The sequence below is a fragment of the Lycorma delicatula genome, chromosome 3 (genome assembly GCF_047948215.1).
Source record: "Lycorma delicatula isolate Av1 chromosome 3, ASM4794821v1, whole genome shotgun sequence".
Lineage (NCBI taxonomy): Eukaryota > Metazoa > Arthropoda > Insecta > Hemiptera > Fulgoridae > Lycorma > Lycorma delicatula.
In genome coordinates this window covers 74,005,666-74,019,686 of record NC_134457.1, presented here as the reverse complement: position 1 = coordinate 74,019,686, position 14,021 = coordinate 74,005,666, and the positions used below count along the sequence as shown (strand labels likewise).

General features: G+C 26.1%; 1 protein-coding gene across 4 annotated transcripts in view; it reads right to left on the bottom strand.

The window, feature by feature from the left end:
* Window positions 1-14,021, bottom strand: part of RanBPM (Ran-binding protein M) — a 131,301-nt gene that overhangs the window by 18,965 nt on the left and 98,315 nt on the right. For 3 of the 4 annotated variants that reach the window (XR_012755702.1, XR_012755704.1, XR_012755703.1), the window contains exon 11: window positions 10,341-10,518. The gene's annotated coding sequence lies outside the window, so the exon portion shown is untranslated. Of the gene's footprint in view, window positions 1-10,340; window positions 10,519-12,345; window positions 12,511-14,021 lie in introns of those variants that run through there. The other variant, XM_075359994.1, reaches the window with a different exon arrangement.

Below are 14,021 nucleotides of genomic sequence, written 5' to 3'. Positions count from 1 at the left end.
AATGCGTATTTTTTTGCACACAAAATGCTGTTCTTCTAACTCTGCTTGAGTTCGTAATTGGCACCACATTAATGCCAGACTTCTACACGAATTTAATCAGGGAGTTGGTAGCAGTGGCCAAACGCTGATTCCCTCCACTTTTCATTGTCTGCTGTCGATATTACTATAAGAGTTTTTTTGGTTAATTTCTTTCTTTAGAAATCTAAAAATATACTGGAAGTTGGTAAACACTGATGTGAAGTGGCACATTGTGAGGTTGTGGAAGAGTGACTTAAACAATAGACTGATTGCAGAAAAACATTGTGTCGAAAACCTGTGTGGAACAGAATGTAAGAAAATTTAGAACAACTGGGAAATTCTTTGATGCTTCCTGTAAAAGTATGACTAACCACAACAAGAAGTGGCAGTAAAATTATACACGTAAGTAAATAAAATTATAGAGCTAGTTTACCTTATCTTTTAATGAAAGTTGAGGATAGTTTGGACATTAACATCAGTGCTGAAACCATAGCCCACTGTCCAAGAGATGCTGGGTTATCTTATGTAGCCTTGTGTAAACCTCTGCTTAATGAACAAGCTAAGAAAAGGTGAATGAGGTGGTGTTATGTGAGGCATAATTAGATGAAAGAAGCCTGGAAAATATGTGCTTTAACAGATGAAAGCAAATTCAAACTTTATCCAAGATGGCAAATGAAGGTTAGGCACACTGAAAAAGTTTCTGCCATCCTGCATTGCACCTGTCATTCAAGCTGGAGGTATTTTTTCCTGGGCGCACAACGAAGTATCGTCATCAGCACCCAGACACAATATTTATATTGCTAATTTATTAAGAATTAACAATTAAAATTAAAAACCCTGTAGTATAAAAACACAGAACAATTGGAAAATGCCTGTGACATATGACAGAGCAAAATAAAAGCACAATGAAATATTACATTAATAATCTAACTTAAAACAATAATACACCAAATAGCATAAATAACTGAATCATACTACAAAAAACTCAAATATTTGAATGTAAACAGGTGATTCGATAACATCCAGCTGGAGATGAAACCATAATGATTTGGGGGTATAAGTAACCTATGAAGGCCCTGAAGAACTGTACATTATTGATAGTAAATAGCTAGAGATATGTGCAAATATTACAGGAAATAATGATTCCTTCTGTGACTAGGTTAATGGGAGAGAATTAACTTTTCCAGCAAAACAACGTCCCTGTCACCACAGAGTTCCTTTACAGCAAACTGGTTCAAAGACAAGATATTAATCTGCTGCCATGGCCAGCTTAGTCGCTGGACCTAATTTCATAGAGAACCTATGGAATTCTAAGGCAGTTAAGTTGGCCAAGAGGAAGCCCAAATCAAAGGAAGATTTGAAGCAAAATATTTCTGCTTTGTGGTAAGACATCACTATCGACGAATGCAGGAGGCTGATCAACTCAATGCCAGATCTTGTGAAGGCATTCGGAAAAGTCATTGGAGGGCACACTGGTTACTAACTATAAGATGATTCTTTTTGATTTTTTGTAAAATTTTTAAATAGATGCACTTAGAGAAAAAAATCAATTTTGTTTTTTTTCTTGTTGTCAAACTTTTGACAGACACTTAAAATACTTTCTTTAAAGTTATTTGAAATTCATTAAAAAAAAATTATGTTCATTTACTATTTGTAAATAAATAATTATTAATCAGACAGAAAAGCAACTCTCCCATAGCACATATAATAATTAAAGTAAGATTTAATAATAAGTCAAACACTTACTACTACAACCCTGAATAAAAAAAAAGTCAATATTCTGAGGGAACAAGAAGTAAGTAATGGCTTACATGGGGACAATGAGCTATCTTCTACACGGGGTTAGTTTTCTTGCCTTTTCTACAAGTAAATTTTCCTTCCTCATCACTAATATCTTCTTCTTACTTTTGATCCCTGTTCTTAATTTTCTGTTTAGTTGCTGTAGCTCACAGCATAATTAGGATCTCACAAATGTAGTAGATGCATCCTAAATAAGATCTACTGGGAACATGTGTATATATATATATATATATATATATATATATATTATATATATATAATTTATTAAATAAATTTTAATTTATTTAAATTAATCTTTTTATAGTCCATAATTCCTCTGTATGTTAAATTTTAACTATATACAGTATATATATATATATATATATACTGAATCTGCCTAGTACAGCATTAAAGAAACATTCTTAGCACTTTCGAGCATAAGCCCATCCTCAGTAATGTTTTCTGATTTATCTTCATTTACATTTACACGATTAACTATCTGACACCCTTACCACTCTGGTTACTTTTTATAACTTTGGCTATTGAGTAAAATATAAGAAATTTTAAACATATTTACAGAACGTACATTTGTTCAGTCAAAAATGTTTTAACATTTTTAAATCTAAAATTTACTAAAAATTAAGATTAAATTTTTTTGTAATTTACCAAAATTTATTTAAAATTTTATCAAACGTATTACCAACTTAAATAATTTTTATAACAATGTCCCCAACAAATGCTTTCTGCAGATTCATGAGTATAAATCATGTTTATATTTGTATATATAAAATATTTCTAATTTTTATTATTATTTTCATGTTCAATATTTACTTTTTCAATTATTTCTAAATTACTTACTTATATTATTATGTTTACTGATTATTAAATGGTCAGCTACATTTGAAAAACCTACTTGTTTTTCCAATATATATTTTTTCACAATTACTACATTTTATTTTATAAATACCACAATCATATTTATTTTTTTATTAATATAATATTTTAAATATTTTATTACACAGAGCGGGTCTATAAGCAGGCTTATATTTTTAATCATAATATGTATTATTAATTTTTCTATAATTTTATTAGTGTAGGAATAATTAATATAAATATTTTCCCTTGTATTTATTTTCATTTAAGGGTTTTAATGTAGTGATGTTTGTATCAAAGTATTTTGAATTATATTTTTTATTTTTATTTATTATCAAGTTTTCATTATGTATTAAGTTTTTTTTATTTTAATTTTTAATTTTATTTCTTATATTATTTTGTATTTTATATTTTTCTTCATTAGTACAATTAAATTTGCTGATATTGTATTCCAAATCTATTGTGCTTTATATAATTTTATTATTATCTGGCAAGTTAAATTAAAATGAATTTGCAATTATTAATTTTTCTTTATTTTGGTAATCAACTTTTGTTAAATTTACTAAGTTTTCATTTATTTTAATTTTATCTGATTTTCCAGTATATTATCATCAGTTATATAATACTAAAATTACTGATAAAATAATTAGAACAAAAATTAATTTAGAATATAAATACAATATTAAAAAAAGGTACAAGTTGACTGATAAATTAAATATTAATAATAAAACCAAAATAAGTTTTGACATAACTAATATGCACCCCAGCATTCCCATCGATTATACAATTTTAATAATAAAAAATGAATTAATAAATACACGAGAAGACCCAAAATTTATAAATAATATTATAATAATAATTAGAAATACATGCAAACAAAATTCTTTTGAATTTAATTAATGGAACTTGATATACGCAGGAAAACACTTTACCTATGGGTTTTCCCTTATCCACTGTAATGTCTGAGATTTATCTGCAAGATTTTTCAGGTAAAATAGTACATAATATAAATCAAGTACATAAAATTTTATTGGGTTGAGATACATGGATGATCTTTTAGTTGTATATGAACCAATTATAAATAACGAACATGAAATAATTTTAAATAAATTCAATTCTTATCACGAAGTATTCAAATTTGCATACGAAATAAAACATTATAGAAAAATAAACTTTTTATATTTAAATACTAAGATAAATGAAAACGATCAAATAATAACTAGTGTTCAAAAAACCTACCTCAAATGAAATTATTATAAGCAAAAATTCTAACCATCCTTGGTCTCAAAAATTAATATCTTTAAAAACATGATAAATAGAGCAATAAAATACACAAATGATAAAAAGGAATTGCATAATGAAATAAATAGTATAAAGAACGTTACTATAAAAAATGGATATGATATACAATATGTAAAAAAATAATTCAAAATAATTAAATAATACAAATATCACTACATTAAAACCCTTAAATGAAAACAAATACAAGGAAAATATTTATATTAATTACTCCTCCACTAATAAAATTATTGAAAAATTAATAAAACATATTTTGATAAAAAATATGAACCTGCTTATAAACCCGCTATGTGTAATAAAACATTTAAAATATTATATTAATAAAAAAATAAATATGATTTTTCTGGTATTTATAAAATAAAATGCAATAATTGTGAAAAAATATATATTGGAAAAACAAGTAGGTTTTTCTGACCATTTAATAATCAATAAACATAATAATAAGTAGTTTGGAAAATAATTCAGAAATAATTGTAAAAGTAAATATTGAACAAGAAAATAATAAAAAAATTAGAAATATTTTATATATACAAATATAAACATGATTTATCCTCATGAATCTGCAGACAGAATTTGTTGGGGACATTGTTATAAAAATTATTTAAGTTGGTAATACATTTCATAAGATTTTAAATAAATTTTGGTAAATTAATAAAAAAATTTTGACTGAACAAATGTATGTTCTGTAAATGTTTAAAATTTCTTATATTTTACTCAATAGCCTAAGTTATAAAAAGCACTTTTGGGCTTATGCCCAAAAGTGCTCTATCTAATGTAAAGGAAAAAAAAGGTAAGAATGTTTCTTTAATTCTGTAGTTGATGCATTCAATACATATATACATACATGAGTATATTCAAATTACTCTATTATACGTTGTTGTTTAAATAAAGGAATAATTCATTAAATGTTGTATTAATAACTTAAATATCTTTACAACTTAAGAAACCCCAATAAGTAAAATATTTGATGACTGAATACACTGTATATACCTTTCTTCTTAATGAGTGGGGATGGTATGCAGCAACTGGTAATCAAACTGACAGGATGGTAATAAAATGTTTGCCAATATGTTTTTAGTTTAATTTACCCTATTAAATTAGTATTAATTTACCCTATTTTATTTACCCTATTATTTAGTTTTATTTACCCTATTACTTAACTAAATAACATGAAGTAAATTGTTAGCGATTTTTCTCAAAGGATGATTTTTTGCAATTACTGAAAAAAGATCTAAAACTTCTGATCTTACCTACATTTATAGACTGATATGGATGAAAGATTAGATAAGTCTATGTTGCTTAAAAAATTAATATCACATCAAACAGGACAGTTATCAGTTAATTGTCAATGACAAAAAATTTTCTTTTATTAATAAAAAAATTGACAATACAGCTGTAGGACTTTCCTGTCACACGGCTTTTTTCTGATGCACAGCTTACACATACAACTTAATTTAAAATATTTATCATTTCATTTAAATATAATATTTTTTGTTTATTTACTTCAATGATTCTCATTAACACGCGTGTGCCTACTGTATTTCAATCGCGTGGGTGTGGCGATATTAGCAGCCACTTTAAATATTATTCATGTATTTAATTCTACTGCTCACTTGTGACGTTACAAGCAGATGACTATAGCAGCTGTACGTCAGTGCTATACTAGCGCTCCTTGTTATGAGAGGGGGTAATAATGATACACTATACCCACTAGTTTATTTAAAGCATTTTTTTGGGGTGGGGAGTGATTTTGCAAAAAGTTTTTTTTTGCAAATATTATTACATTTTGATTGTTAACAAATGTACTGAAAAAAAATAAGACTAATTAGGTGAAACCTTGAGATATTGTGGGTGACCTTGTTCTACAGCCTCTGCCCCTTGACCTTTTAAGTTGAAAATGTAATGGCATCAATGTCCCATGTACAGAAATAATCTGACAAAGTTTGGTCAAAATCAGTTGAGTAGTTCTGGAGATATAAGGTGTGAATCACCGAAAACACATGTAAATGCAAACATTTCCATGCAAATGTTCTTGTGTTTTTTGGGTTCCTTGGGTGTCAAAATGTCAAGATCCAGTGAAAACTGCATATACCCAAATTGGAATGATTACAATAATTTCCCTTCTAAAGCTATAGCACTAGGTGGCAAAGTGATATACATCATTTTTTAAATAAATTGTGTTTTTATGTTTAGTTCAAGCACACTGTGTTTTTTTTAAATTTTAATGTAAAGTAAAATTATTTAAAGACCTACGTCATCGGCATTATAGATTTCACGGAACAAATATTTACCTAACAAGCAGCCAAGCGATTTTCACCCAGTCCACTTTTCAATGGGTTATGCTGCATCACTAACTTTCTAGGACATATTAGATCCATTGTTACAAATAAAACCTTATAGCCAAGTTTACCTACAAATTGGTCTGCTCTTTTGGAATAAGTTAATGGGCAAATCGGCAAAAGTTCAATTTTTAACAGATTAAATATGGCCTGACTAAGTTACATAGGACAGCTAAGCAATAAGGAAACTAAACTAGTATAACTATTCAATGACACTGTTTGAACATTACCTGCTAAACCATAAATTAAAAGTATTAAAACATTTTGCAATTTGAATCACTCCAGCAATAAATTATTATTTGTTACAGATGAGAAACAAATTCATTTTAACCATGAATTTTTGTTTTATTATTGGATTTTAAAATACAAATAAATTAATTTTTTTATTAACATTTTATTATTTCAATTATTGTAGCTAAATATTTTTATATAGCATAAAACAAAGACAATTTCTGGATTTTTTTGCATACCTAAAGAAACAGATGAAATCATAAACTCTTCTTTAGTTCTGAGTAAATAAATACAATTATATCACAACAAATTTGTTTAACAACGTATTAATAATGATGACAAACACATGAATCACAGCCACATCATTATTGTTGCCTACTACAAATTATGTGAATAAATTAAAAAAACAACACTAATTATGTTAATACTTATATGGATACTTTCTACACCAATAACAGAACTAGTAAACACGGATATAGGACAAAAATCTACAATGTTAAATTTTTTTTTTAGATTGAATCATATTAATTAAGGAATTTCTAATATTTAATGTCCATCAATTTTGTACACATTAAATGTATCCACAACACAGATTAAACAATATAAATATAAAATTTTAGAGGGTAAAAAAAATTGATCAACTTGTTTTGTTATCTACATTATAAAAAATTTAATTATTTAACCAATAAAATTATCACTGAATTATACTTAGTTATTTATTAATGGTTATAGGCAACCAAGATAATAACCATAGTCCAGTAACAAGACAAAACCCATGGATTCTGTTGTTCTGCTACAGTAACAAACAATAACATTAGGCTAAGATAAGAGAAACTCATTATCATTCTACAGGTACTTAGGGATGTTATTTGTTTTGGATCAGGAGTAGTTATGATTTAACAAGATGATCTAATGGTCACAGTAATTCTGTAACATTTATTTTACATATGTCATCAGCTTGTACCATTTTTGTAGATTTTTTTTGCTAAGTATATAAGTTTTTCAAGTTCCAAATTGTTTAGTGAAAAGTAAAAGATAAATCTGATTGATTTTTATACTAACTCTTTAAAAGACGACAAAATACACTATACATTCTTTAATAATTCACTACTACTTTTATTTTGATAATTTGCTTTCTTTAAAACAATAAAAGGCTTATAATTATTACATGACTATGGATGGTCATGGTAACATGACAATCCACATGTTATAAAAAGAAAACATAAAAATGGTTATAAAAATTGAATTTCTTTCAATCTAAGTATAAGTGGATGATTTTTAATTTTTCACTGGGGTTGACAGTGGTTTTATCAGTATATTTCAAAAACTTTATTTCATAAAACAGAATTTATTCAGTCCCATTAAATTTCATTAACTCGCTGAGGTTTTATCACATAATACTGAATTTTAATGATACAGTACTGTTGAATTATCCATCAAAAGCAAGTGAACTTTAAAAACATATGCAATAACAGAGGGTTTAAGTAAATGCTTGTTTTTTTAACAGTGATACAATCTCTACTTTTCATCAGGAAGGTTCTAGTATAATTCTTGTCAAGTTTGACAACCTACTAATAATAAAGAATGTCTGTAATCAAATGCCTACGTACACAAGCTTTCATGGTAAATCACTAATCCAAACTGATGTGCTTAAAACACGTGTTGGTTTTCAAGTATTAATACACTGAAGAAATAATTATCATGAATGCCTCCTAAAAACAAAGCTGTTTTAATTTGCAAAATACGGTAAGCTTAAGATCCTAAAACATGCTGTATACATGCACAGTTGAAGAAGATTATTCATCAGTACATATTGGTTACTTTATTTTTTAAAACTATTATTAAACAGAAATTGTGAGATATAAGATCTTTCTAATTACAAGTAGTTTACATAAATGATACTGTGACTTCAACTAAAATAGATGTGCTTATGAAGGTAGCTATAATCTAATATGTATTATATAATTATATGTACAGTAATAAATTATATATTTCAAATACAGATTTGTTTATCGAGCAAAATTAACTGAAATAACCATAAAAATAAAGCAGGAATAGAAAGTGACTATCAGATAATTTTATTTATGTTGAAAGAGAAGCTTCGATTTTTTAAAACAAATTATAAAAGTAATTTAATCAGAAATCAACAACTACATATTACAACAAAAATGGGATTTAAATTGAGATATCTGATAGTGAAGAATAATGTAAAACTCTACTGAGTGTAATATACCCCTTATGGACAAACAGTTACTGCCCAAGTAGCAACCTTGCATCACCGCCTGCTATCCTCCCTTCTTTATTGACCATAAAATAAAATGTAAACTTTAAGACATGATACAGCCTGATTAAATAGCATTATGTTCAATTTCTGTTTTCCTTTGTAACAAAAGAGAGAATGAATCCTTTTAAAACCGCTCTATTCATAAATTGAATAAGAAAATTAATTAAAAATACTTCCAGAAAAATTTTACAATTATCCTCACTAACTTCCAACAATTACCACTATACCACTAATTCTTATATTTTTATAGATTACGACAGCTTTTTTAAGTATCTAAATTTATTTGGTAGAAAATGCAATAAACAATAACTTAGTACACAAGGATTGTCTAGAAAGTAAATTCCATTAACAATTAAAAATTTTAAAATAAAAATTTTTATTACATTCTACAAGCAAACTAATTTTCTCAACCTAATCTCAATCATTATTAATATACCAATTGAAAAGTATTGCAAATTTTTATATACTTCATTGTAGATATTAGCTGTGAGTATCATTTTTCATTTTATAATTTCGTTTTGTAGCTCATGACATCATAATGTAGGTTTTTGAGGACCTTATTAGGAGGTAAATATTACCAGGCACTAAGTGAAAGCCTTAAAAAGGAAATAATCCAACTGTTCTTGCCCTAACTATGTGATGGTATTTTACAAGACAGTTGAGGATTACTGTGGAGTGAACAAATGCTGGAAGCCAAGGTCTTGTATCCTTTTGTTATGAGCGACATATAATTTTTCAAGGTTTCAAAGAAGAATTTATTAAGTTTTGGGCATGAATTCCGAGGATATAACATATCTCAGAGTATGGTACAAGTAATCTTTTCTTTTTTACCTTTTTTTGTTGTTTTGAGAACGTAGTGTGCTTTCATTGTTTTTATTTAGGTGTGATATGTCATCAAAGTCTAATTTCATGTCAAACTGTGACATGAAATTTCATCTTATTTTTCCCAGTAACATATAAGAAACATCAAAGTATTTGCAAAAAAAAATATATTTTTGTGCTCTTCTGTTAATATTATGGACAAGCACAAAATTTTGATAATTCAAATGTTACGAGTCGATTTCATGTAGGAAAGATCATGAAACTTAAAGCAGAGAGCAAAAGTTACTTAAGGAGAAACGTTTGAAAAAATGTATTCATCGAAAACATTGAATGTTATATCTAGACACACCGTTCAGCAAAATTGTAGACAATTTCCAGGCTTCACCCTGTATATTTCTTTATTATATTGACTCATCATACATTTTATTGTCAATAAAAATTTTACTACATATTTATTCTTATTATGAATATTTCGTTGAATATTTGTGTTAAAAAAGACTAGCAATATTCAATTACTGTCAACATTAACAAAGTTAAATCAAATAACAAGTGACTTTTAAATAAATAAAAGATACTAGGCAATTCTTGAGATTGCAATAATTAATGTATGCTCAAACAGAACTTATTTTCCAGACAACCCTTATTAATATACTTATGAAAAATACTGCTGAATTGATAAAAAAAATACAACTGACCTCAATTAATTAATTTTTCTGATGTTCATAAATGAAAAAAAATCACTTGCAGTTTATAAAAACAATCAAGACACCCATATATCATATCACCCATTTCTAACTTAATGTCAAGTTTTTTTCAATGTTATTATTATCTGTGTTCAGTATTCCTTTAACTAGACTTCTAATAAAAAGACTGCTGTAAACAATAAAAAAAAAATTTAAGATCATTACTGATGTATTATGGTAGTGTTAAATAGATATAGTGCCGCTTGTTTCATCACTTCAGTTAAAAATTATAATGCACTAGAAACCAAATTCTTTACATATGAGAAATGTAAATAATACCATTTAGAATAATTTTTAAATACAGATCTTATTAAATGTAAGCCTTAAGTAATGTCTGGTAAAAGTAAGTACAATTTGTAATTAAGTAAAGTTTTCTTTTAATGTATAATTCTAATGAAAATAAATTTATAACACAACTCATAAGAAAACGTTAATAATAATGCAAAAAGAATCGTGTGTGTGTATATATATACATATATATATGTATGTATATATATATATATATATATATATATACAAAGGAAAATCAAGAGCGATAAAAATATAATACCCGGATAAACGCACACCTTATTTATTAAAAAGGTATGTAGTAAGGCAGTCTACAAAGTCATGTACAGGTAATCATTAAAAAAAAAAAAATTAACAAAAATTACATCTGTTCAAAAAAAAATCAATTAAAAGTGCATTCTGAAGAAAATACCATAATAAAAACATCCCAATAATAAAAATTATATATAAATATGATATATTAAAAAAATAATTAGACATTAACAGAATGAAGAATTTATATATCAAAAAAAAGAAAAAGTTTTGCTTTTATTGCTGATGATATAATTAATGAATTAACTTTATAAGAGACACATTTTATTAATACATACATTACGCCAGTATATGAAGATATGATCAAATAGTAACTAAGAAGAATGTACAATATATTTGTTTGAAAATATCGGAAGCCCCAAAACATAAAGGATAGCTGATGAAGAAAACAGGGGAGCAGGGTCAACTAATGAGATCATTGAGAAAAAACCGGTTTAGTTTTTAAGATTAATATTCTTCATCAATTCAATAAAGAAAAATATTTTAACAGTAAAATTAAATACATATAAAAAAAATATAAAATGTACACAAACATTTACAATAATAATCTATATATAATTTACACATACAGATTCTATAAAACAAATAAACATAAAAAGTATCACACATAAACAAACGAATGACGCATGTATAAAAACAAATTCATCTTTCAGTTATATATTTTGAATAAAAAACAAGAACAATGAAAACAGTTTTCCTCTGTAATAATCAAGAGAGGTATTATTTATCTTAAAAGCAAGAACACTGACTGAACAGATTCAAATTTTACTATAAGAATTATTGCACTGATGGAAAATTATTAATAAAATATTGATATCACAAATATTGGAGATATCATCATTATTTAATAACTGTAATTAATTAATATTATATTATATATATATATGTATTTATTTATTTAAATTAAAAACATACGAGTGTATTTAATATATTATTTAATAATGAAGTTAATAGTTGGTGTATAAATAAAATTTAATAAAAAATAAAAACAATCTAATAAATTAAAAATAATTTCAATTACGTTCTTTATCTATAACAAAAAACTAATTAAACTAAATATCCATTCTTTCATCGATCATGCCCTAACATTAAGAAATAAATAAATTATCTTTTTGTCAAATTAATTTTTTTTTTTGCAGTTAATGCAATGATAGAAAAAACTGCACAGATCACACGACCTAAATCACACAATAATAGTGATAATAATAATTATTTATTATTAACTGATAATACTAAACAATAAAAAAAACTCATCACGGTTTTTAACTGAATGATCTTAAAGCAATGTTATCTACAAGTTCATATACATATCTTTATTATTTATATTGGAGGCAAAAAAACCAAAAAAAAAAACAAGTTTATTGCATCCAAAAAGGTTTTAAGATGTATTTCAATAATCCAAAACATTATGTCAATTGATGGATTTGGTCATATATAAATATGTAATGAGGCACTGGTAAAAGATGATTAAATACTGCTGCTTCTTTTGTTAATATAATGGCAACAGATACACCAGGACCAGCTAGAAAAAAAAATTAAAAATTAACCCATTTTATTACAGGAAAAAAACAAGTAAAAACTAGTCATTGAAATTTTATTTCAATCACATCGAATTATTCATTCACATTTTCTGATTTTTATCATTACATTAAACTTAAAAAAAAAAGTTTAATTACGAGATACGCAGCAAGTAAAAAATATATGATACAAAAACATTCACTCCCATCGTTTTGAAATTTAAAAAAAATTATGGCAAGAAAAATAAGGAATCTTTTCAAGGAAAAGAAAACTTTTTTCTGCAGATAGTAACAATAAAGAACATTGAAAAACAATGAATGCTCAGTATAAATTTTATTATTAAAATAAAAAAATATATTATACTCAATATAGTTGTAAAGATTTTTAATAAAAAAAATTCATTTTAATATACTGAAAGGATTTTGCTGTTAATGTGTATGATACCTAAAGATTTTTCATGAACTGACTGCCAACACACACAAAGCCCTTTTTCTGTAGCATAAATTAGTTTTATTATTTTTCTTGTATATAAGCCTTCCTCGTTTAAGTGGCATAGAATCAGCATGTTTATTTTGTAATTACTACTTTATTATTTAAACGTTGGTTCAAGTGAACATTACTTTTAATTTTTTTGGTATGGTAATTTGTTCACCATGGCTTTTTGACATAATATAGCTAATGCTTATTTTTTGTTAGTGTTTAATTGGTTTTACCATAAAACGACACAAACAAAATAAATTTATAAATAAAATGATTATTACAATGTTAGTGGGAAAAAAAAATTAATAATGAGACAGATGTGTGCGTTTCATTGTTCTTTGTAACCCCAAGAGCAACTACCTATTTGGACTAGAACTAACTACAGAAATACAAGTAAATTTTTTTTTGTAAATGAAAATTTTAACAAGCTGAATTGTAGAGGTATATGAAAACAGCATGTGCCTTCATATAGCTTCCTGATCTTATGATTAAGATAATTTCTTCCATGTAAAAAAAGAAATACGAAAGATAGAAGGTAAATTTGAACTTTAGAAGTCAATTATAATTAGAGTGTTTATCACAGTTCATTAAGTACAACACCCTCAGAAACAAATTCTCAAAGAGGAAAGCAGCTCCAAGGTGGTTAAAAAACTATGGGAGATGAGATGCTTAATTTTTTCATTAAAAATACTGGTTCTGTTTAAGAATATTTCAATGTCATCTTGAATAAGTAAGTTATAATTCAATGGTTATAACTCAATTCAGGAACAAGCTGTAGGTAATTTAAATGTAATTTGTATAGTCTTTGTATGACTAAATAAAAACAAATGCCCCTTTTTGTTACAGAATTATAATACTAATACTGCTCCAGCAAGTATAAATAAATTAAAGACAAATTAATTAGGGGGGGGGGGGTGCTTACCTTTAAATATTAAAAGATAGAAATTTTAATTTTTCACAATTGCCATAAATGAAAGTTTGTTCAACTTAGGTGGCGTCTCAACCAGGAAATATAAATGTTTTTCTTAACAGAAA